At 40.2% G+C, this 24,449-nt stretch overlaps 1 pseudogene; it reads right to left on the minus strand.

Annotated features, from left to right (window-relative positions):
* Positions 1-21,326: 21,326 nt before the first annotated feature.
* Positions 21,327-23,737, minus strand: LOC100362114 (hypothetical; annotated as a pseudogene).
* Between the last annotated feature and the right edge of the window lie 712 nt (positions 23,738-24,449).

Raw genomic sequence — 24,449 nt, forward strand, 5'->3', positions numbered from 1 at the left:
TATTTAATGCATTCAGTGATTATTAATTCTAATACCTCAAATTTATCTTTTAAAATTGTGACACAATTCACTACCAAAGTATTTATATATTGTAGACATAACAAAGTTCCTGGAAGTCTCCAATAATTACACCAGTCCTTATTGTTATTAGTTGCTGCTTCATAAAGATAATATATTACAGATGTTTACCATGAAAATTGTCATAAAATTTACATATGAAATGAAAGAATCATCTTTAAAATGTCTTCACTGCTTAAACTCAGTGATATAAAGATAACCTATCAGATAATTTTGTTGTCTAGTCTTTACAGCTGTTCTGGTTAAAAATTCTGACAATGGAAGGGAATTTTCCCTCGATGGCAACATCTTCAATTCCAAAAGTAACCATTCAGAAAAATTCTTACCTCTAAATAAACAAATCTTTCTATCGATTTGTTAGGAAAAACCACCAATTATATTTAAGTTGGTTTTAACTAGTGATCATAGTAAAATATGATACTGAGAGCTAAGGATGAACTTTCTCTAGGTAACTTTGTATACTCATATTTTAATCTAGAGTGTATAACCACAACTATTTATTTTAACGATGATTTTTATAGAAGACCCAGTTATATCACTTTGTGCATGTTCCCAAAAGATACTCTAACATCCCACAAAAACACTCACAAGTATGTTCATAGCAGCTTTATTCATAATACACAGAAGATGCAAACAACCTAGATGTCCCTCAACTAAGGAGTGGATTAAAAAAAATGTGTTACATCTACACAATGGAATAATATTCAGCTATTAAAACAAACATATTGTGAATTTTGCAAGCAAATGGATAAATCTTGAGAATATGTTCCTGAATGAAGTAATCAAGACCCAAAAGCAAATGTATGATATGTAATCATTTATAAGTAGATATTAGCCATAAAATACAGCTATCATACTACACTCCACAGACCCAAAGAAGCCAAACAAGAAGGAAGGACCAAGCAGGGAAGCTGGAATCTCTCTTAGAAGGGTGAATAAAATAGTCATAAAAGGCCGATGGAAGGAAGAAATTGGGAGGGAGGGGGTATGGGGAAAAATGGGGATTTGGGGGTTTGAGAAATGACAGGAACGATAGCTAAATGGTCATGAAAATGATTTGAAATCTGCAATTAATAGTGGTGAGGAGGTGGGGGGAATTTCCAGTATGAAACAGAAACCTATATTAAGGACAACCCCCAAGAATCAAAGGGTAAGACTATAGCTTTGACTCATTGTATTGGGGATATGGAACCTGAGGATGCTGCCTCCTGTAGCCAGGCAGAAACACAAATGGAACAATAGAAACACCAATTCACCCACATTTTCAATCCAAAATGCAGGCATGGGGAATGGAACGGTTACTGAAAGAATGGATATGCAACAACCGGTACAACTTGAGGCCAATTCCATGGGCAAGCACCAATTCTTAACACTATTAATGAGTCTATGTTACGCTTGCAAACAGAAGCAAGTTGTCCTTTCAGAGGCTCCACCAAGCAACTCACCCAGATAAATACAGACACCCACAGCCAAACAGTGGATGGAACTTGGAGACTCTTATTGAAAAATAGGTGGAATAACTGCAGGCCCCAAAGAGGATAGGAACTCCACAGGAAGGCTAACAGAGTAAATTAACTCGGACCCTTGGGGGTCTCAAAGTGTGAACCACCAACCAAAGAACATACATGGGATGAACCTAGACCCCCCGCAACCATATGTGGCAGATATGCAGCTTGGCCTTTATGTGGGTCGTGAACAGCTAGATAAAACACTCTTAAAAGTGTTACTTGCAAGTGAAATGTGTTCTTGTAGCTGATCTATATCTACCCTAAGTGGAAAAAGATGTGCCTGCTCTCACAGAGTCTGAGAGGAAGGGTCAAGCTCTACCAGTGGACCCCAACTACTCAGAGAGGAAAAAGAGGGTGAATGGAGAAGGATTGTGGTGGGGTGACCAGGAGCAGAGTAGTGAACCCGATATAAAGTGAATAAGTTAAAAGAATTAAATTTGAAAAAACAGAAAGAAAAATGGGATTTTATTTTTCTCCTTACTTGTTTGGTCTTTTTTGTTGTTTGTAATGTTTCAATTTCTTTGTTGCAGATTTTGTGCTCATCCTTAATGGATGGCATGTAGAGATGTCAAGACATAATACTAAGAAAATTATGCTGAAGAATAACTGAAGTTGTTTGGTTTAAATATAGTTGTCTTTCCCTCGACTGTTGTGTTTGTTTTGTTTTTGACAGGGTATACATATAAGCTGTTCTGGCACTTAATATATACCCCAAACTAGCTGTGACCTTAGAGTTCAGTGGCCTTGGCCACTACCACAGTGAGTGAGCTATCAAGTTTCCGTGTATAGCATTATTCTATGTAGCTTGTATTTTCTCTGTCACTCAAATAGCATTAGGTTTCTTTGTACCTTATTACAAATGAACCTATCTATTAATAAAATAGTGTAAGGGGAAGATAATTTGAAATCATATACATTTAACATTATTGCCTGATTCAAGTTAATGTTTTTATTATTTTATTCTGTAACATCTTCCCAGCCCTGTAGGATAACCTCATCTTATTTAGTGAATATGACATATTACATGTCAAAAGCTAGTTTTATTAGTTCAGTGTCATTATAGTGCTTAACCTAGTTGATCCAGGTAGATTAAATGGATTTTTAATGGTCTTTTGAAGGAGAAAAAAACTTTAGAAAATACTAAAACATTGTGATTGTAAATATCAGAATGCTACATTGTTAGAAAGACACTTTCTAAATCTTTGTGAGTTCCATTTGAGGGTCAGTAGGCTTTTGATAAATGTGAGAGTGTAATGACCATATGAAATCTAGTGTATACTGTATGTCTTGGATTTCAAACTATTTTCATACATTTCCTTCCAAAATATCGTGTTTGCTGTCCAAGCATTTCTTAAACCCCAGAACGAAGGCTGCACCCTTGGTCTTATACATACTCTTCATTTGCTTGCTTAGAGTCATCTTGTATTCATAGTGGCTGCTGATTCTCTTTACTAAGCCATTCAATCAATTGTGAATCAAAGCAACTAAGTGAACAAATTTTTATGAATTTTCCCAAAACATCTTCATCTGGCTCATAACTTACACATGGGAAAATAATAATTTAGAGATAACTTGGAAGTGTGATGCTTTTTAAAAATACTACAGAGTTTCTTTCAAATGACTCTTATTACCAAGGAATGCATAAAAGTATAACATCTGTTTCTGTGAATTGGAAAGTACAGTATAGAACAGAGATAATTGTTTTGAATTCTCCAAATATAGTGTATACTTAGTAGTACTGACTAATCTGTTTCTCCTTCAATATAATAAGATAAAAAAGATAAAGCAAATGTAAGAATATATATGTAAGTTAATATTGAAGTTACATTTCCATATCAATATTCTTTGCTTCTTTGAGTTTTTCCCTTTTTGATATTAGGTATTTTAATATGGATCCTGTGGACAGCCTAATTATTTGTTATGAAGGTATTTTATAAATATGATTTCCACCCACATGCAATGCCCCTATTTCTGTTAACTGAACTTAGGAATTATTTTGCTTTCACTTTCCTTTTACAGTTTGGAAGGGATTTTAAATAAATTTAAAGAAGATTGTCACTGAAATTGTTATAAAATACAGGTACCATATTATTTCTTACAATGGTAATACTTGAGTGATACAGTTATAATTCTCATTGTCTTTCATTTGAAGCAACAGTATTAATGATACTTTGCAATCCTTAAAAAATAAGACCTTGTAACAAAGAAACTTCCAAGTATCATTTTAAGTGAGTCTAAGAATATGAAAATTTGAGAATACTCTAATGATATTCAACTCTAAAATTCAAACAAAATACTGGTAACTGTGATAAATTACTCAAAGAATTTTGATGAAAAGGTAAATACCTCACAGGAATAATTTTCTCCCAGAGACACTTTTCTTCTTGAAAAATCAGTATTTTTTCACAACGCATTGGTTTACATTGTTCATTACAAATGCTGTTTCACTTTCATATTATTAGAACTCCAATCATATAGTCACTTACAAAATTAATATATAGTGTTCATAATCATAACATGACATCAAATGTCTAACCAGGACAAGCAATAAATTTTATATTCAAGAGAATGTAATCCATTTAAGATATTAGGTAGTTAGGGATGTGTGTAAATATTGATAGTTCTATATGAAATTTTATTTTGTAAAGACTTAATTACATGCAGACATAGAAATAATGATAGAATCAACCCTTTTCTCCCCTAGTAAGTGACAATCAGCCACCCAGGGCCCTCCTTCTGTCATGTGTGGCCTTTCATGTGCATAATGACTGTGAAGCAAGCCCTACAAATTCTACTACACTGTAGATTTCAGCATGTAAATGTCTAAACACGATGAATTAATTCATTAAAAATGATTGTGGTTCAGTTATCACACTAAAACACTTACAGAGATTTTTAATACCATCACATACCCTAGCACACATAAACTGTCATATCATTACAAACTATTATAATTTATGTTAATTAGTGTTTTGCACAGAATTCATCAATTATTTTCCATAACATATTAGCACGAGTCTTATATTTTCACTTCTTTTATCAAGTCATCTAATTTTATTATTTTAAATACATACTGTGTTTAAGACAGAGGTAAAGATCCTTCTTATATACTAAACATAGGCAAAAATCCTTGACTTCTTGAACTCATCCTTTAATGCAAAGAAATAGAAAATAATAACTAAATATCCCTTCTGTTATAAATGAAATGTTATTGAGAAATAAAATAACAGGCTACCAAGAATGATAGAAAATTCCAGAAAGAAACTTTACATTTTAAATACATCAACAAGAGGACATAATTAGAAAGTTCTCATTTAAGAAAAGATTTAAAAGAAGTATCCACTAAAACAAAGTCCCCTAAAGAAATACATTCCTGAACTGAGGCTCAAGATCTGTAGGAAGAGAAGAAGAATGTATCCTAAGTGTCTTGAGATGTCCCACCTACTCAAGACGAGCAGCCTATCTGCTCCCTCTATATGATATGTTTCTGACTTTACTGAATCTGGCTTTTCTTCAAGTTATACTAGTGAAATTGTTTGGCAAAGATAGTCCTTTTGATTTCTGTTTGACACCAAAGAATGCAGACCCATTTCTTCTAACCCAACATTTTGAGGGTTTAGAGGTTTAGAATGGCTTTATGGAAAAGCCCAACTCAGCATATGTCACTCCTGCACTTGAAAATAACTCATTGGCCCTGATACAAACTGGGGTGTGATTAACAGCTGGGGTGTGATTAAACAATGCCTTGAGACTCTTCACATTACTGTAAACATGCAAAATACATCAACCATTTATAGAAAAAACTGATTTTATTGTTGTTCTTCTTATGAGTTGCAAACTCCTTCAGCTCCTTCGGTTCTTTCTCAAACTCCATTCGGGATCCCATGCTCAGTCCAATGGTTGGCTGTCACACTCTGCCTCTGTAATTGTCATGCTATGGCATAGCCTCTAGGAGACAGTTTATCAGGTTCTTGTCAGCATGTCGTTCTTGGCATTCATGATACTGTCTGAGATTTGGGCCTGTATAAGGGATGGATTCCCGGGGGAACAGTCTCTGAATGGTCTTTCCTTCACTTTCTGCTCCACATTTTATCTCTGTATTTCCTTCATTGAGTATTTTGTGTCTCCTTCTAAGAAGGACTGAAGAATCCACACTATAGTTTTCCTTCTTCATGAGCTTCATGTTGTTTGTGGATTGTATCTTAGCTATTCCTAGCTTTTAGGTAAATATCCACTTTTCAGTGAGGAAATTCCATGTGTGTTCTTTTGTGATTGGATTACCACACTTAGGGGGATATTTCATGAAATCATTGTTTTTAACAGCTGTGTAGTACTCCATCGTGCAAATATACCACATTTATGTATCCATTCCTCTGTTGAGGGACATCTGAAATCTTTCTAGCTTCTGGCTATTATTCTTAAGGCTGTTATGAATATAGTGGAGCATGTTTCCTTGTTATTTGTTGGAACATATTTTTGGTTTATGCCCAAGAGTGATATAGCTGGGTCCTCAGGTATTACTATGTCCATTTTTATGAAGAACCTCCAGACTGATATCCACAGTGGTTGTACCAGCTTGCAAAACCACCAACAATGGAAGAGTGTTCCTCTTTAAACACGCCCTTTCCAGCATCTGCTGTCACCCGAGTTTTTGATTTTAGCCATTCTGAACAGAGTGAGGTGTAATCTCAGAGATGATTTGCTTTGTATTTCCGTGATGACTAAGGATGTTGAACATTTCTTTGGGTACTTTGTATCCACTCGGCAGTCCTCAGTTGAAAATTATTTGTTTACCTCTGTACACCATTTATAAATGGGTTATTTGGATCTCTGGATTCTACTTCTTGAATTCTTTAAATATATTGGACATTTGTCCTCTATCAAATATAGGATTAGTAAAGATCTTTTCCTCATCTGTGGGTTGTAAGTGACAGTGTCCTTTGCCTTACCAAAGCTTTGTCATTTCATGAGGTCCCATTTGTCGATTCTTGATCTTAAAGCATAAGATATTGGTGTTCTGTTCAGGAAATTTTCCCTTGTACAAGTGTTTAAACCTCTTCCCCACTTTCTCTTTCATTAGTTTAAGCACATCTGGTTTTATGTGGAGATCATCGATCCACTTCTACTTGAACTTTGTGCAAGTAAATAGGAATGGATTAATTTTCATTCTTCTACATGCTGACCAACAGTTGAAACAGATCCATTTGTTGAAAATGCTGTCTTTTCCACTTGATAGTTTTAGCTCCTTTGTCAACTATCAAGTGACCATAAATGTGTGAGCTTATTTCTTGGTCATGAATTCTGCTCCATTGACTTATGTTGGAAGTGATGCCCTTGAAGCCCTCCATTATTGATGTTATTATTGTGGTTAGAAATAAGTATGACTAAGTTCATGGAAAATCCCCAGCCAGCTGCAGAAGACTAATACAAATCTGGTGGTCAAGATGAATAATGGTATGATAAAGTTCTGACCTTGCTGAGAAATACATTTGATGTCAAGATGCCCAATGTGATGATCTGTAACCTTTCTGAAAAACCAATATCCTGCTGACCGATAGATATTACAAACCTGTGACCTTTCTAACATCCTGTCAAAATTAGCCAATTCCATGAATTGGATTACATGAATACTGTGTCCTTGGCCTTCATGAATGATTTTTACTTCCCTACTCTCTCTGTTCCCTGTTATGGTATAAATTTAGCCTTGGGAAAAAAATAAAATTGTTGCCTTGATCATACTCTTGTCTTGGTGTCCTTGGTGTCTCTTGTCCCCCATTCTCTTCCAGGTACCCTCAGCACCTTCGTTGACAAATGGCGCCCAATGTGGGGCTGTTTGGAGGTCTCCTGGAGGAGAACGCCGTCCCCTGTGAATAGACAGGCCTGTCTTCCTTGTTTGTTGCAGCCTTTCCTCCCTGTCGGAGCTTTGCTTCCTCCTCGGAGCCTTTGCTCCCCCACTTCTGGCAACCATGGACCGCCCGACTTGGTTCAGAGGCTTGGTGTGTGTTTCTCCCCAGATGACGCAGATCTCAGTGGTGAGTGATGGGACAAGCATTCTACAGTCTCCTTTTGTGACAGGACTCAGGGAGTCTCTCAGGACACAAGGAATAGGGTTAAGAGAAAAGATTTGAAGAAATTATTAGATTTTGTAGGAAACATTTGTTCATAGTTCTCCCAGAAGGGAACAATTGATACAAAGGATAGTGCAGAGTTAGTGATTGCTTTATGGGCCAGCTAATCCTATTGCTGAAGTCTACCTTCTGTAATGAATAAAAGTTGTGTGCTTTTTGGGTTTGAGCTTGCCTCTCCCTAAGTGGATGAACAACCCCATGTACGTGGATTAAAAACCTTAGAAAGGGGATGGGGAGGGTTAGGGGTATGTTGGCCCGGAAACCGGGAAAGGGAATAACAGTTGAAATGTAAATAAGAAATACCCAAGTTAATAAAGGTGAAAAAAATATAAAACCTTATAACCTCTTGCTATTGTAGCGGTCACTTTGTCAATCTGTGCTCCATGGGTGGCGCTCCTGAGGTAAGGCCACTATGAGGTCTTATAACGTTTTGGTGCATCAGCTTGAAACTAAGCTCTTTCCAGACCACAAATGACAAGGAGATCAGAAGTAAGCTTGAGCAAATCTGTGTTTTGTGTTCTGTGTTACTTTCTGTTTTGTCTCTGTGTCACATTGTCTTGTTTTTGTATTTGTTTTTGTTTTTGTTTTTCACATTTTCTTGTGTTGTCCATGTCCACTCTCTGAAAGGGTGGAGTCCCTTCATAGGGGGATTTGAGTACCCTCCTGGAGAGGGCTTAGAGTCCCCTTGGTGGTTGCTGTGGGTTTTGTGAGGGGCTTAAGGCTGTGACAGGCAGACGTGCTAGTTGTCACAGGCCACAGGCCCTAAAGGATGCTAAAGAAGGAGAAAGAAATCTAGAGGACACTCTAGAATTCTGTTGGGACATGGGATCAGACTGTCCTCCTCATCACAGAAGCAGCTAAGGTTAAGCTACAGTTTGGAACAGCTACTGATGCTAGCAGGCATCTGTGGAAATCGTTTATAGGACACCTTGTCTTGGTCTTGTTTGTCTAGTTTGTTTTCTGTGGAATTGTCATGTGTTTTTGGCTTTTGTTTCATTTTTGGACTTGGACTGATGACTGTGTTTGAAATCATGGAACTGTTTGCTTTGTTTGTCAAAGAGTTTTACTTGGTCCTCTTGGTGCTTAACTTGGAAGTTGGAAATAATTTGCTTAAGAGAAATTGTTTTCTGCCTGGGAGTTTTGTCTTTGTCTCTTGAGCCTCCTCCCCAAGGAGAGATGCCTCTCCCTTTGCTTCCCTTGTTCAGTCTAGTTGCTGTTAACAGTTCATCACCCTGTCTGAAGCAGGCATTAACAAGAACCTGAAAGCTTTGCCTTGAATCCTGAAGAAAGGATCTCCCTGTTGCTTAGACATTCACAGCTTCTAAGGAAGGGGCAGCACAGAGTGAGGAAGTGTGGGGCTAAGGGTGGCAGATGAGAGGGCCTGCTAGCCAGCAAGCTGCAGGCTGCATGCAGGCAGCAGCGCAGCTCAGGCCAAGTTGGCATAAGAGGATTTTCAAGGTGATGAGGCCAATTGGTGCTGATGCTTTAACAGCAAAAAGATAGTGGAGAGTTAGTGTCTATTTTAAAGACTATTATGAGATTTTTGGTCCTGAAAAAAATTCCAGTCGCTGGCTTCAGTGGCCAGACTTTTAACACTTGCCCACAGAAGGAGAGTGTTCATTAAGAAAAGTTCTTTAAAGGAGTGTGCCTTATCTGCTGGCCCTATTCCAAGAGAGGAGTGGATCTCCAGCATTAAGTCACCTTCCCCCTTAGTCATCATCGACATAGAGAGTATCTCTGATCCTATCCCTGCAGCAGACAGTTCCTGCCCCTGTCATCAAAATGCCCCAGGTTAGGGGGCAGGGGAGCCCCTAAAGCAGTTTCAGAAAGAGTCTGCAGCAGACTGTGTGGAACTCTGTTTTGCCAGACAGAACAGGCTTTACTCTGGGATGATGAGAGGAGAAAGTCTTGGCACCGGCTCTTCAGCTTACTCCAACTGGAGGATGTGGCCAAGGTCAGGATCAATGTTTTCTTTCCATGACCCTCTAACCAAGTGAGACAGCTTGGTAAAGGGTTACTACTGAAGTCCAGGAATTCAGCGGCACGGGGAGATCTGTAGTTCTATTAAAGGTCAGTATTCCAGTATTAGCAATCTCTTTATTGGATATAAGAGGCAGGAAGCCCAACTCAATTGTGACCCCTGCCTCAGGAATGACAGTGGAAAGAGTCCTTATAGCCAGTTATCTATGACTGTAGCTTATTCTCTGATACCTGAGGCTTCAATCAGATCACAATCCCCCAACCCCTGGGTGAGCCTCCTTCAATACTCAAATGCTATTTTCTCCTGGTCTCTTGACTCAAGGTTGCCAGGCATGTCTGACAGCCTGGAATAAACTTCCCCCCAAAAGCAGGTGAACCATACAATTCTTTTGACAGTCACTTGGCATCTAGTGCCCAGGTCCTATCACTCTATCGTTTTGTTATTAGTTCTTACTGGAAGCCTAGTGACATTTAGAGGCTGGGTCTCTTGAGAGGCAGACACCAAGCTGACACCGAAGTCATGTATTCCTTAAGGGAGAATCTAAGTCCAGAGAGCCAGCTGGTAACAGACTCTAGCTGCCCCTCTGCTCACCTTTCTGTTGCACAGACAAAAGCTTGTGCACATTTTTGCATTGGCCTTTTTTCACAAGAAAGGTTCCTCATTTAGCTGTGTGACTGAATGCTATTTGTCACCAGATCTGGTTGTTCCACCAGCTCTCACGAGGATACCCCCTAGCTTTCTTGCCTGGCCCCTTTCCCCTGTTCTTAAGAATGTTATCACATAATACACTGTGTTGTTTGACTTATAATACCCACCCCTGTCCTGCTAATATGCCTGTCCCATATTCCCATTGTGAAGGTTCTAATTCTAAAACAAGGGGATGGTGCGTCCCCCTAAATATTAAATTTACCTCCATGGGTTGAAACCAGGATTGGACACGTGGATATACTTGGGGTCCTAGAATGTTTCAATCAGGTGCCAATACAGGAATTATATTTACCATAAAATTGTTAAAAGAGCCTGCGCATTCCTACTCCTCGGCTTCTGGGCACTGATCCCAAGAAGGAGCCCATGGAGGCATTGAACACGGCACAGGGTACACATGACTTTATCTTTATTGCGCTCCACTGAGAGGAGCTGCTTGCTCAAAGAACTGCACAGCTTCGAATCCATTGCCATTGCACAAAAAGAATTGGAAGCTCTACCACCCACTCCAGGACAGCTGAGATATGTATTCTTCTACAATGTGATACCTTTTGTAGGGTTTGGATTTTTGGATAATGCAATTATGATTGTTGCAAGAACCCAAATTGAATTGTCTATTGGAATTATTTTGGGAATTTCAACAATGGCAGTCAACATATTATCTTTTCCTTCTATGTATCAACAGTCATTGATGCTGTACTGTACTGCCATGGGGTTTGCTTATTTCTTACATGACATGCACAGGATACTTATGTATGTCTTTATTTTTTTTCCTGATGTTTATAATTGAATGCTGAGTTTTCTCCAAAATATTTAAGATGTTTAATATAAGTTAAAATTGTAATTCCCTGCCTGGTGACATCCCTTCTGTGATATTTCATGGTAAACATTTACAATCATATAAATTCATTCAATTTTTAAACTTCCACATCTATCCAATATGGGGCAGTGCTTTAAGTATATGGGACTATTTTAATTTTGACCCACACTGTCTTTAAGAGTCAGAAGTTACATAAACCACACATGCTAACCAGTGTACTTCTTTCTGATTGGTTTTTTCCTTTAATTTCCCAACTTTGATCAATCACAGTGAATTTTGGTTTGTGAGAGAAAGACAGTGCTTGGATACTTCCTGTGTCTTAGACTATGGTTAAAGAGAACATGCCAATGTACCCTGGCCAGAAGATTCCCTTGGCCATGTGACAAACATCACTCCAACCTTAGACAGCCGCAGTTCCCCAGGGGCTCATTCCACGTCAGCATGGCCATTGGTCACCTTTTCATTTAACTATAAGGAAGGGGAAGATGTTGGGAGCGATGCTCTTGAAGCCCTCCATTATTGATGTTTTTATTGTGGTTAGAATTAAATATGACTAAGGTCATGGAAAATCCCCAGCCAGCTGCAGAAGACTAATACAAATCTGGTGGTCAAGACAAATAATGATGTGATAAAGTTCTGACCTTGCTGAGAAATACATCTGACGTCAAGATGCCCAATGTGATAATCTGTAACCTTTCTGAAAAACGAACATTCTGCTGACTGATAGATATTACAAACCTGTGACCTTTCTAACATCCTGTCAACATTAGCTGATTCCCTGACCACATGAATACTGTGTCCTGGCCTGTGTGAATGTTTTTTACTTCCCTCTCCCTCTGTTACCCCTGTTATGGTAAAAGTTCAGCCTTGGGAAAAAATAAATTGTCACCTTGATCAGACTCTTGTCTTGGCGTCCTTTGTGTCTCTTGTCCCCCATTCTCTTCCAGGTACCCTCAGTACCCTTGTCGACAGACCTACTTGCCTGTCTCTACACCAATATCATCCAGTTTTTATCACTATTACTCTGTGGTACAACATGAGGTCTGAGACAATTCTTTTATTGTTGAGAATAGTTTTTGCTATCCTGAGTTTTGTTATTCCAAATGAATTTGCAAATTGTTCTTTCAATCTCTGATGAATTTATTTGGATTTTGCTGGGGATTGCATTGAATCTGTAGATTGCTTTAGATAAGATGGCCACTTTTGTAATATTAATCCTTCCAAACCATGAGCATCAAAGTCCTTTTCATCTCTGAGATCTTAGATGTATTTCTTCAGAGACCGTAAGTTCTTGTCATACAGGTCTTTCACTTCCTTGGTTAGTGTCACTTCAAGGTTTATTATATTTGTGACAATTGCAAAGGGTGTAGTTTCCTTAGTTTGTTTCTCAGCCTGTTTATCCATTGAGTAGAGGAAGGCTGCTGATTTGTATGCATTAGTTTTATATCCACTTTTTGTTTTCTCTGGTGGAGCTTTTGGCGTCACTTACATATACTATAATATCATCTGCAAATAGTGATAATTTGACTTCTTCTTTCCAATTTTTATCCCTTTGGTTTCCTTTGGTGATCCAATTGCTCTGGCTTGGACTTCCAGTCCTATATTGAACAGGTAGGGAAAGAATGGGCAGCTTTGTCTAGTCCCTGATTTTACAAGGTTTGCTTCAAGTTTTTCATCCTTTAGTTTGATGTTGGCTACTGGTTTACTGTATATTGCTTTTACTATGTTTACGTAAGGACATTAAATTCCTGAACTTTTATCATGAAGGAGGGTGGAATTTTACAAATTCTTTCTCAGTGTCTATTGAAATGATTATGTGTCTTTTTTACCTTGAGTTTATTTATGTAGAGGATTATGTTGATGGATTTGTGTATACTAAACCATTCCTGCATCCCTGGAATGAAGCCTACTTGATTCAGGATGGATGATCATTTTAATGTATACTTGGATTCAGTTTCTGAGATTTTTGAGTATTTTTGCATCCATTTTTGTAAATGACGGGTCTGGGGGTACCTGGAAGAGAATGGAGGACAAGAGACATGAAGAAGGACGCCAGGACAACAGTCTGATCAAGGCGACAATTTTATCTTTTCCCAAGGCTGAATTTATACCATAACATTGGTAACAGAGGGAGGGGGGAAGTATGAGACATTTACGTAGGCCAAAGACACAGTATTTGTGTGGTCAGAGGATCGGCTGATGTTGACAGGATGTCAGAAAGGTCACAGGTTTGTCATATCTATTAGTCAGCAGGAGAATTTTATCATATTATTATTTTTCTTGACCACCAGATTTGTATTACTATTCTGCAGCTGCCTGGAGATTTTCCATGAACCTAGTCATACTTAATTCTAACATCAACAATGGAGGACTTCAAGGGCATGGCTGCCAACATCTTCCCCTTCCTTATAGTCAAATGAAAAGGCAACCAAATATCTGTGCTGTCCTGGAATGAGCCCCTCGGGAACTGCGTCTGTCTTAGGTTGGAGTGATATTTGTCACATGGCCAAGAGAATCTTGTGCCCAGGGTCCATCATGTGATAAGGCAGCAGCTCATGTCAGCCCTCCTGTCTTAGGCCCTTTATTGTGAATATATCACTCTCTTACCTCTCCTTGACTGTCCAGCTCAGCACACAGGGGAGACAATTCGTTGACATTTCAGCAAAGACATCAGTACAACAGGCAGAAAAGAATGTTGGCCTCATTTGGCTAAAGGACAAAAATGTCCTTGCCTGGGCTGGGAGGAGATGTGTAGGTGAGCTTGGCCATCATCAAAGCATCCTCCATAGCTAGCCTATGATAATATTCCTAAATAAGTTTTGTTGCTATATTATCTATCTGTTATTTAATAAAGCTGGTTAAATGATTAAATGTCCAAGGGCCAAAAGATATAAGCAAAAGAAGGCCTACTAGGGAGGTCCAACAGAGAGGGAAGCAGGGTGGACAACCAAGGAAATCTGGAGAACCAATTTTGATATCAGCTCTTAGCTTTTTCTCTTCCTCATTTTCTATTTTCTAAGCCTTCTCTGACCTGTTTTATGCTTTCTTTAACCATATTCTAAGACACAGGAAGTATCCAAGCACTGCCTTACTAATAAGCAAACCCCAACTCAGTACTGTACAGTATCAATGACTGAAAGTTAAATAATATGTTGATACATAGAAGGAAAAATAACATGTGAACTGCCATTGTTGACATTTACAAAATTAATTCCAATAGATAATTCAATTTGGGTTCCTGCAACAATCATGATTGCATTATCCAAAAATCCAAACCCTACAAAAAGTATCACATTGTAGAAGAATACATATCTCAGCTGTCCTGGAGTGGGTGGTAGAGCTTCCAATTCTTCTTGTGTGATGGCAATGGTCTCGAAGCAGCTCCTCTCAGTGGAGTGCAGGCTGTAGATGAAGACCTGTGTATGCTCTGCACCATGTTCAATGCCTCCATGGGCTCGTTTTTGGATGAGTGCCCAGAAGCCCAGGAGTAGGAATGTAGGAGTAGGCTCTTTTAACAATTTTATGGTAAATATAATTCTTGTATTGGTACCTGATTGAAACATTCTAAGACCCCAAGTATATCCACATGTCCAATCCCGGTTTCAACCTGTGAAGATAAATTTAATATTTAGGGGGATGCACCATCCCCTTGTTTTAGAATTAGAGCCTTCACAATGGGAATCTGGGACATGCATATTATTAGCAGGACGGAGGTATTATAAGTCAAATAACAAAGTGTATTATGTGATAAAATTCATAAGAACAGGAGAAAAGGGCAGAGCAAGAAAGCTCTTTGAGAAAGAAGGCCCGTTGAGAGCTGGTGGAACAACCAGATCGGGTGACAAATAGCATTCAGTCACACAGCTAAACGAGGAAGCTTTCTTGGGATGAAAAGGCCATTATAAAAATGAGCACAAGCTTTTTGTCTGTGAAACAGAAAGGCGAGCAGAGGGGCAGCTGGAATCTGTTATTGGCTGTCTCTCTGAACTTAGATTTTTCCTTAAGGAGTACCTCGCTTCAGTGTCAGCTTGGTGGCTCTGCCTCTCAAGAGACCCAGCCTCCAAAGGACACTAGGCTTCCAGTAAGAACTAATAACAAAAGGATGGAGAGATGGTTAGGACATGGGTGCTAGATGCCAAGTGACTGTCAAAAGAATTGTATGGTTCGCCTGCTTTTGGGGGGAAGTTTCTTCCAGGCTGTCAGACATTCCTGGAGACCTTGAGCCAAGAGACCAGGAGAAAATAGCATTTGAGTATTGAAGGAGGCTCGCCCAGGGGGGTGTGATCAGATTGAAGCCTCGGATATCAGAGAGTAAGCTATAGTTAGAGATAACTGGTTTTAAGGACTCTTTCTGCTGCCATTCCTGAGGCAGGGGTCACAATTGAGTTGGGCTTCCTGCCTCTTAAAACCAATAAAGAGACTGCTAACACTGGAGTACTGATCTTTAATAGAAGTATAGCCCTCCCAGGACTGCAGTAGTAGCCCTTCACCAAACCGGGTTAGAGGGCCATGGAAAAGGCAACATTGATCCTGACCTTGGCCACATCCTCCAGTTGGAGTAAGCTGAAGAGCTGGTGCCAAGACTTTCTCCTCTTATCATCTTAGAGTAAAGCCTGTTCTGTCTGGCAAGACAAAGTTTCTCAAAGTCTGCTGCAGACTCTTTCTGAAACTACTTTACGGACTCCCCTGCACCCCAACCTGGGGCATTTTGACCACAGGGGCAGGAACTGACTGCTAAGGGGATATGATCAGAGGCACTCTCTATGTCAATGATGACTAATAGGGAAATGACTTAATATCAGCTATTCTTGGAATAGGGTCAACAGATAAGGTTGGCTCCCTCAAAGAACTTCTCTTAAAGAACACTATCCTTCTGTGAGCAAATGTTGAAGGTCTAGCCACTGAAGACAGCGACTGGAATTTTTACTCTCCACTATCTTTTGCTGTTAAAATATTTGTCCTGGCCGGCAGCCCCTTTGCCTTGAGACTCTCTTCCCTGCTCGACCTGAAGTGTGCCACTGCTTATGCACAGCCTGCAGCTTGTCTGCTAGCAGGCCTGCTCGCCTGGCACCCTTAGTCCCATACTTCCTCACTCCATGCTGTCCCTTCCTTAAAAACTGTGAATGTCTAAGCAACAGGGAGATCCTTTATCAGGATCCAAGGCAAAGCTTTCAGGTTCTTGTTAATGCATACCTCAGACATGATCACTCGCTAACCTGGAGTCCTTCATATACATGTGTAATAAACTGTTAGCATCTGCTAGACTGGGCAGGGGGAGCAAAGGGAGGGGCATTTCTCCTTAGGGAGGAAGCTCAAGAGAGAAAGACAAAACTCCCGGGGGAGAAAACAATTTCTCTCAAGCAAATTATTTCCAAGTTAAGCACCAAGAGGACCAAGTAAAATTCCTTGACAAACAAAACAAACAGTTCCATGATTTCAAAGTCTTAAGTCCATGATTTCAAACACAGTCATCAGTCCAAGTCTGAAACACAGAAAGCAAAACAAAAGCCAAAAAGACATGACAATACCACAGAAAACAAACTAGACAAACCAGAACAAGAGAAGGCATCCTATAACCAATTTCCACAGATGCTTGATACCTTTAGTACCTGGCCCAAACTGCAGCTTAACCTTAGCTGCTTCTGGGATGCGACAGACTGTCTGATCCCACCTCTCAACAGATTCCAGAGTGTCCTCTAGATTCCTTTCTCCTCCTAGAGCATCTTTTAGTGCCTGTGGCCTGTGACAACTAGCACGTCTGCCTGTCACAGCTATAAGCTCATCACAGGACCCAGAGCAAGCACCAAGGGGACTCTAACCCCTCTCCAGGGGTGGGGGACTCGAAGCCTTTAGACAGCAGACAGGGACAACACAAGACAACATGGAACAAAGACAAGACATGATACAGAGAAAAAACAGAAAGTAACACAGAGCACAAAACACAGATTTGCTTGAACTTTCCTCTGATTTCTTTGCCAATTGTGGTCTGGGGCAGCATAGTTCCCGGCCAGCTGAATGTTGTAAGACTCCATAGTGGCCTTACCTCAGGAGCACCACCCACAGAGAACAGATTGACAAAGTGACCGCTGCAATAGCATGAGGGTATAAGGTTTTTAATCCACATATGTGGGGTTGCCCATCCATACAGGGAAAGGCAACCTTGAACCCAAAAAGCACACAACTTTTATTCATTACAGAGAGCAGACTTCAGCAACAAGATTAGCTGATCCATTAAGCAATCACTAACTCTACACTATCTTTTATATCAATTGTTCCCTCCTGAAGGAACTATGGACAAATATTTCCTACAAAATCTAAGAATTTTTTTAATTTTTTAACCCTATTCTTCACATCCTGAGTGACTCCCTGAGTCCTTTCACAAAAGGGGACTGTAGAATGTTTGTCCCATCACTCACCACTGAGATCTGCATCATCCAGGGAGAAACACACACCAAGCCTCTGAACCAAGGTCAGGCAGTCCATGGTTGCCAGAAGCAGAGGAGCTAAGGCTCTGACAAACAAGGAAGACAGGCCTGCCTATTCATGGGGGATGACATTCTTCTCCAAGAGACCTCCAAACAGCCTCATGCTGGGCACCATTTGTAAACAAAGGGACTGCTGAGAGTACCTGGAAGAGAACGGTGGACAAGGGACATGAAGAAGGATGCCAAGACAACAGTCTGATCAAGGTGACAATTTTACTTTTTCCCAAGGCTGAATTTATACCATAACATTGGGAACAGAGGGAGGGGGAAAGTATGAAACATTTACGTAGGCCAAGGACACAGTATTCCTGTGGTCAGGGGATCGGCTGATGTTGACAGGCTGTTAGAAAGGTCACAGGTTTGTCATATTTATTAGTCAGCAGGAGAATTTTATCATATTATTATTTTTCTTGACCACCAGATTTGTGTTAGTCTTCTTCAGCTGGCTGGGGATTTTCCATGAACCCAGTCATACTTAATTCTAATGTCAACAATGGAGGGCTTCAACGGCATCGCTCCCAACACATATTGATGAATGAAATTGGTCTGAAGTTCTCTTTCCTTGTTCAGTGTCTATGTAATTTAGGTATAAGTATAATTATTGTGTCACAGAATGAAATGGGTACTGTTCCTTCTGTTTCTATGTTTTTTTGGAATAGCTTAAAGAGTATTAATATTAGGTTTCCTTTGAATGTCTGGTAGAATTCTGCCCTAAAACCATCTGGTTCAGGGCTTTTTTACTTGGGAGTCTTTTAGGGACTGCTTCTGTTTCTTTGTGGGTTATGGGAATTTTTAGATGATTATCTAATCCTGATTTAACTTTGGTAACTGGTATCTGTCTAGGAAATCTTCTGTTTCATCTAGATTTTCTAGTTTTGTTTAGTATTGCCTTATGTAGTAGGATTTGATGATGTTTTGGATTTCTTTGGTTTCTGTTACTATGTCTTCCATTTCATTCCTGATTTTTTTACTTTGGATATTGTCCAAAAAATTCAATAGAAACAAACCAACAACAACAACACCAACAACAACAAAAAAAAGAGACAGTATGCACTCCCTTACAAATGGACATTAGGACAAAAATTTGGATGAGCCAGGATACAGTACAGAGAAAAAAGGAACCTCAAGAAGAAGGATGACCAAAGTGAAGATATTTCAGTCCTTTTAGATGGGGGAACAAAAGTATTAATAGGACATGTACTGGCAAGTTTAACGTGTAAACGTGACATAAGCTGGAGTTATCCAAGAAAAAGGAGCCTCATTTGAGGAAATGCCTCATGAGACAAAGATGTAAGGCAATTTCTCAACTAGATTCAAGAAAGGGGGACACAGCCCATTGTGAGTGGTACCACCCTGGTCTGGTAGTCTTGGCTTATATAAGATAGCAAGCTGAGAAAGCTAGGGGAAACAAGTCAGTAAGAAATATCCCCCTATGGGCTCAGTGTCAGCTTCTGCTTCCTTACCTGCATGAGTTCCAGTCCTGAGTTCCTTTGGTGCTGAAAAACAATATGCAAGTGTAAGCTGAATAAACCCTTTCCTCACCAACTTACTACTGGGTCATGATCTTTGTGCAGGAATAAAAACCCTAGCTAAGATAGCAGGAAATACAGAGAAAAACTTTGGAGCAGAGCCTGAAGTAAAGGCCATCCATAGATTGCACCAGATGACTATCCATCCCAAACATATACAGCCACAAAATCCAGAGACTATTGATGATACTAAGAGGTGCATTCAGACAGAAGACTGATATAGCTGTCTCCTGAGAGGTTCTGCCAGAGCATGACTGCTACAGAGTTGGAGGCTAGCAGTCAACCATTGCACTGAGAGATCTGTTCCCACATATGAAGAGTTAGAGAAGGATGGAAGGAGCTGAAAGGGAGTAAAACAATACCAATAAGAACAATAATACCAATCAATCAGAGCCCTCAGAGAAGATTCCACCATCCAAAGAGTACACATGGACAGATCCAAGGCTCCAGACGCATAGTTAGCATTGGATGGCCTTGTTGGCTGCCATTGAAAGGAGAAGCCCATGACCAGCCAATGCTGGAAATCTCAGTTCAGAGAAGTGGGAAAGCATGATTGGATGGGCAGTGGAACACATCACTAGAAGAAGAGGAAGGAAAAATGGATAGTTGGTTTATGTGCAGAAAACCTGGAAAGGGATAATATTTGAAATGTAAGTAAAAAAATATCCAATAAAAATAAAGTAATTAAATAAAACAAACCAACACATGAAGAAAAGAAAAAGAAAACAGATGGAAAGAAAAATGAAAAAGAAAAGATAGGAAGAAGTAAAGAAAAAAAGAAAGCAAAAAGAAAGGTAGAAACAAGGAAGGAAGGAAGGAAGTTTGAACAGAAAGATGGAAAGGAAGAAGGAAACAAACTTAGAAAGAAACAACTAGAAAAACAATCACAACAAAAACAGGTTAGAATCTACTCTCCTGACATTCTTCTGCAGAATTCAAAATGGCAAGGCAACCTCGTGACTTAGCCATTTGAGACTCCTTGGGCCAGAACTTTTCCTGTGTAGGCCAAAGCGCAGGGTTGTCACAAGATTGCCTTTCATTTTGACTGAGTTTCCTTCTGACTGCGTCTCTGGCTCTTTAAGTCTGTCTTTCTTTGCTTGTCTCCTTCTTCAAATTCTGTGTGACTACTCAATATACTTTTCGAAATAGGTAGACATGCACCAGGTTTCTTCCATGGATTTTGTTCATATGACCATGGATACCAAGCAGTATCAATGGTATGGACTAAGGCTGGGTATCACTATTCCAGTGCACTTGCACTAAAAGGAGAGAAATTCTGAGAACTATGGCCCACTTTGGTTCTCATCTGGACATGTAGATGATCTCTCCTTCTCTCTGGCTATCACTTTCTCTTTTCTTACTCATTTCTGTGTGTTTTTCTATGCATCCTGTTCTTTATCACACACATAAATATGACTCTATCAGAGACACACACAAAAACACATCCACCAAAACACACACACACACACACACACACACACACACACACACACAGAGAGAGAGAGAGAGAGACTCTTATAAACACACAGACAAACACTCACACATACACACATTCCAATGTATAATTTATTCTGGTTTTAATTTGTGGATTATATTCCTTTTCTCTCTTGTTCTATCATTCTCTGCCCATAGGTGTACTTGGGTATATCTGGTCTAATTTATCCCACAGATACACATAGCTCTATCACACACACACACACAAACACACACACACACACACACACACACACACACACACACACACATACCAACAAGCACAGACATAATCAAAAACTTTAGTAATATTTTTTTCATTTCACCTGCAATATCTTTTAGATTCACTAAATTATCAAGGTTGTGGGAATTGAGGTCTAGCCTTCCAGCCAGATTTTAAATGATATTTACATAAGTGACTATGTAAAACACTATGTACCTATTTGTCTAAATGATAACCTACATGTATCTTAGAGGACTTGTCTGTAGACAGTTGGTCTATTTATCCAACTGAAAAGCAAGTATCTACGTTAATTTGTATTTATCACTCAAAAGATATATAAACACAAACACACTGAATAAAGGGAGAGGTAGATATTTATTTACTTTGGAACATGATTTACAACTTGACATGGGACAGGGGTTAAGGTTGGAAAAACTTGTCAACAAACACAGTACAAATTCCAGAAGAGGCTGCTGTGGAGTGTGTCTGGAGCTTGAAAACCACAGTGTGTCATGTGCCAGTTCTTCCAGGAGAGAGTGCCCAGTCCTTCCCAGTCTCAGGACTTGCAGGCATTCTGATTGTGGAGAGCATGTGCAATTCACTTTGTGTAGAACCTATGGCTGTAGTCCCTGAGTGCCTTGGCCATGAGAGGAGCAGGTTTCTTGGCTGGGGCCTTTTTGCTGTCTTTTGCTCGAGGGGGCATATAGGAAGGCTTCTGAACTCCTGCATGGGCAGGAGCCACAAGAAGACTGTGGGAAATTGGTGAAGAGTCAGCCCCTCTGGGTCCAGTCTCCCCTTGTTGACCAGGGCTCTTGTGCTGCGTATGGAAGGAGATCATGATTGTATGTCTTGCTTGCAGTCTTTGGGCCATTGAGATTTGGATGTGGGCTCTGAGGGCCTGCAACCTCTCCTCTTGGGACTCCTGAAGTCACAGGGGTGCAGAGGGCTCAGGTATGCTCTGTGTTTACTTTTGAGTCTGTGTCTTGGATTGTGTCTTCTCTTTTGAGTGCCCAGGCTCAGTTTTTTCTTTGGCCGATTTGCAGAGAGTAGCATCCCTGATGCCAGTGGGGGGTTCACCAAGGAGCCCCAGGTGGGATTCCTAATGGCAACAATGTGCAGGAATAGAACTGGAATAGACTGGCATTTTGTTGTTCTTTCTGGGATACCAGCCCCAAGGTGAGGCTTCCTGATGCTGCTGAGTGGAAGATGGCTGTCAGACAACATCCACAGCAAGGCAGGATTGACTGCTGTACTGAGACTGTGGACTAGGAGAGTCAACCATGGGAGTCTGGTCCTTGGATTTTTGAGAATCACCTCGACGAATCCTTGCTGGAGGCTTCTGTGCCTCGGCAAGCCAAGGGATTTCCCTCTTCCTCTTGCATGGTGGTGGGACCTGAAGAAGGAGATCAGCATTCAACATTGAGACAATTCAACACTGAACCAGTCCCAGCAGGATCCTCCCGCTCCCAGGGGGTTCTTCTCACTCCCAGTGGCCAGATGGGTGGTGTTTCTGTGCTCCCCAGTCACAAGCCAATTGTGTTTCTCTGACTCAGGCCCTGGCTTTCTGGAGACAGGCTCGGCTCCTTCATGCTCAAAGGCTCCTCAAAGCTTGCACCGTGGGTTCCTACCTGCCCTGGGTTCTGGACAGCTAGCTGCTGCTCGGAGCTCCTCCATTTTCCTGGATCCAGGCTTGGACTCCTAGGTGTCTGTGGGTGATAATCTCTATTGGATTTGCAGCTAGGGCTCAGGCAGGAAATCGAGCCTGGGCTACATTTGCTGAGCCCAAGGAAGACCTGTCTCCCAGCTACTTGGCTTACCTGGAATATTTGCTCCTGGTTTGTCTCTCCTACACCAGTGCTCTGGTGTGCTATCCTGTGGCTCCTCAGCAATCCAAAGCCCAGGGAACTCTTGTTGGGGCCCCAGCACGACCCCCAGTGACCACTTGTCTACTAGGTTCTTAACAAAGGGGAACAGGAGCTGCTGATTCTTCAACCTCTTTATGGTCTATCTGTCACATAGGATAGGCACAGAAGGCAGTTCCTTCAGTGCTTTCCTGGGTCACTCTCTCAACACAGACAATCCAGGATCTCACGTAGGGCGCTTGCATGAGAGCCTGGATCCATGTCAACAGCCAAGGACAGGAAGGGACACTCTGTTCAATCAGCACATACGACCCAACTCATGCCCTGCTTCTAGTGAGCTGTGTGGACTCCTGAGTAGAGAATTTCAGAGATAGGTCAACCGCCTAGTGCTCCTTACCTCTCTTTGAGTTCCCATTTGACATATGCTCTCTCCTGTTTCTTTCTACAGGCACTCAGAGCTATGAGTTTTCCTCCTAGCACAGCTTTCATTGTGTCCCATAAGTTTGGGTATGTTGTACCTTCATTTTCATTAAATTCAAAGAAGTCTTTAATTTCTTTCTTTATTTCTTCCTTGACCAGGTTATCATTGAGAAGAGCATTGTTCAACTTTCATGTATAGGTGGGTGTTCTTCCCTTATTGTTATTGAAGACTAGCTTTAGCCCATGGTGGTCTGATAGGATGCGTGGGATTATTTCTATCTTTCTGTATCTCTTGAGGCCTGTTTTATGACCAATTATATGGTCAATTTTGGAGAAAGTACCATGAGGTGGTGAGAAGGTATATCCTTTTGTTTTAGGATAGAATGTCCTATAAATATCTGTTAAGTCCATTGGCTCATGACTTCTCTTAGTCCGTCTATGTCTCTGTTAAATTTCTGTTTCCATGATCTGTCCATTGATGAGAGTGTTGAAATCTCCTACTATTATTGTGTGAGGTACAATGCGTACTTTATGCTTTAGTAAGGTTTCTTTTATATATATATATATATATATATATATATATATATATATATATAAATTCCACTTGTATTTGGAGCATAGATATTTAGAATTGAGAGTTCATCTTGGTGGATTTTTCCTTTCATGAATATGATGTGACTTTCCTTATCTTTTGTGATGACTTTTGGTTGAAAATCAATTTTATTCGATATTAGAATTGCTACTCCAGCTTGCTTCTTCAGACCATTTGCATGGAAAGTTGTTTTCAAGACATTCACTCTGAGGTACTGTCTTTCTTTGTCTCTGAGGTGTGTTTCCTACAGGCAGCAGAATGCAGGGTCCTCATTGTATACCCAGTTTGTTAATCTATGTCTTTTTATTGGGGAGATGAGACCATTGATGTTGAGAGATATTAAGGAATAGTGATTATTGCTTAAGGATATATTCATATTTGGATGTGACATTATGTTTGTGTGCTTTTCTTCTGTTTGTTTTGTTGCCAAGATGATTAGTTTCTGGCTTTTTCTAGGGTGTAGCTTGCCTTTTTATGTTGGGCTTTACCATTTATTATCCTTTGTAGGGCTGGATTTGTAGAAAGATATTGTGTAAATTTGGTTTTGTCATGGAATATCTTGGTTCCTCCATCTATGTTAATTGAGAGTTTTGCTGGATACAGTAACCTGGGCTGGCATTTGTATTCTCTTGCAGTCTGCATGAA

This window comes from Rattus norvegicus, chromosome 16, assembly GCF_036323735.1.
Source record: "Rattus norvegicus strain BN/NHsdMcwi chromosome 16, GRCr8, whole genome shotgun sequence".
Classification (NCBI taxonomy): Eukaryota; Metazoa; Chordata; class Mammalia; order Rodentia; family Muridae; genus Rattus; species Rattus norvegicus.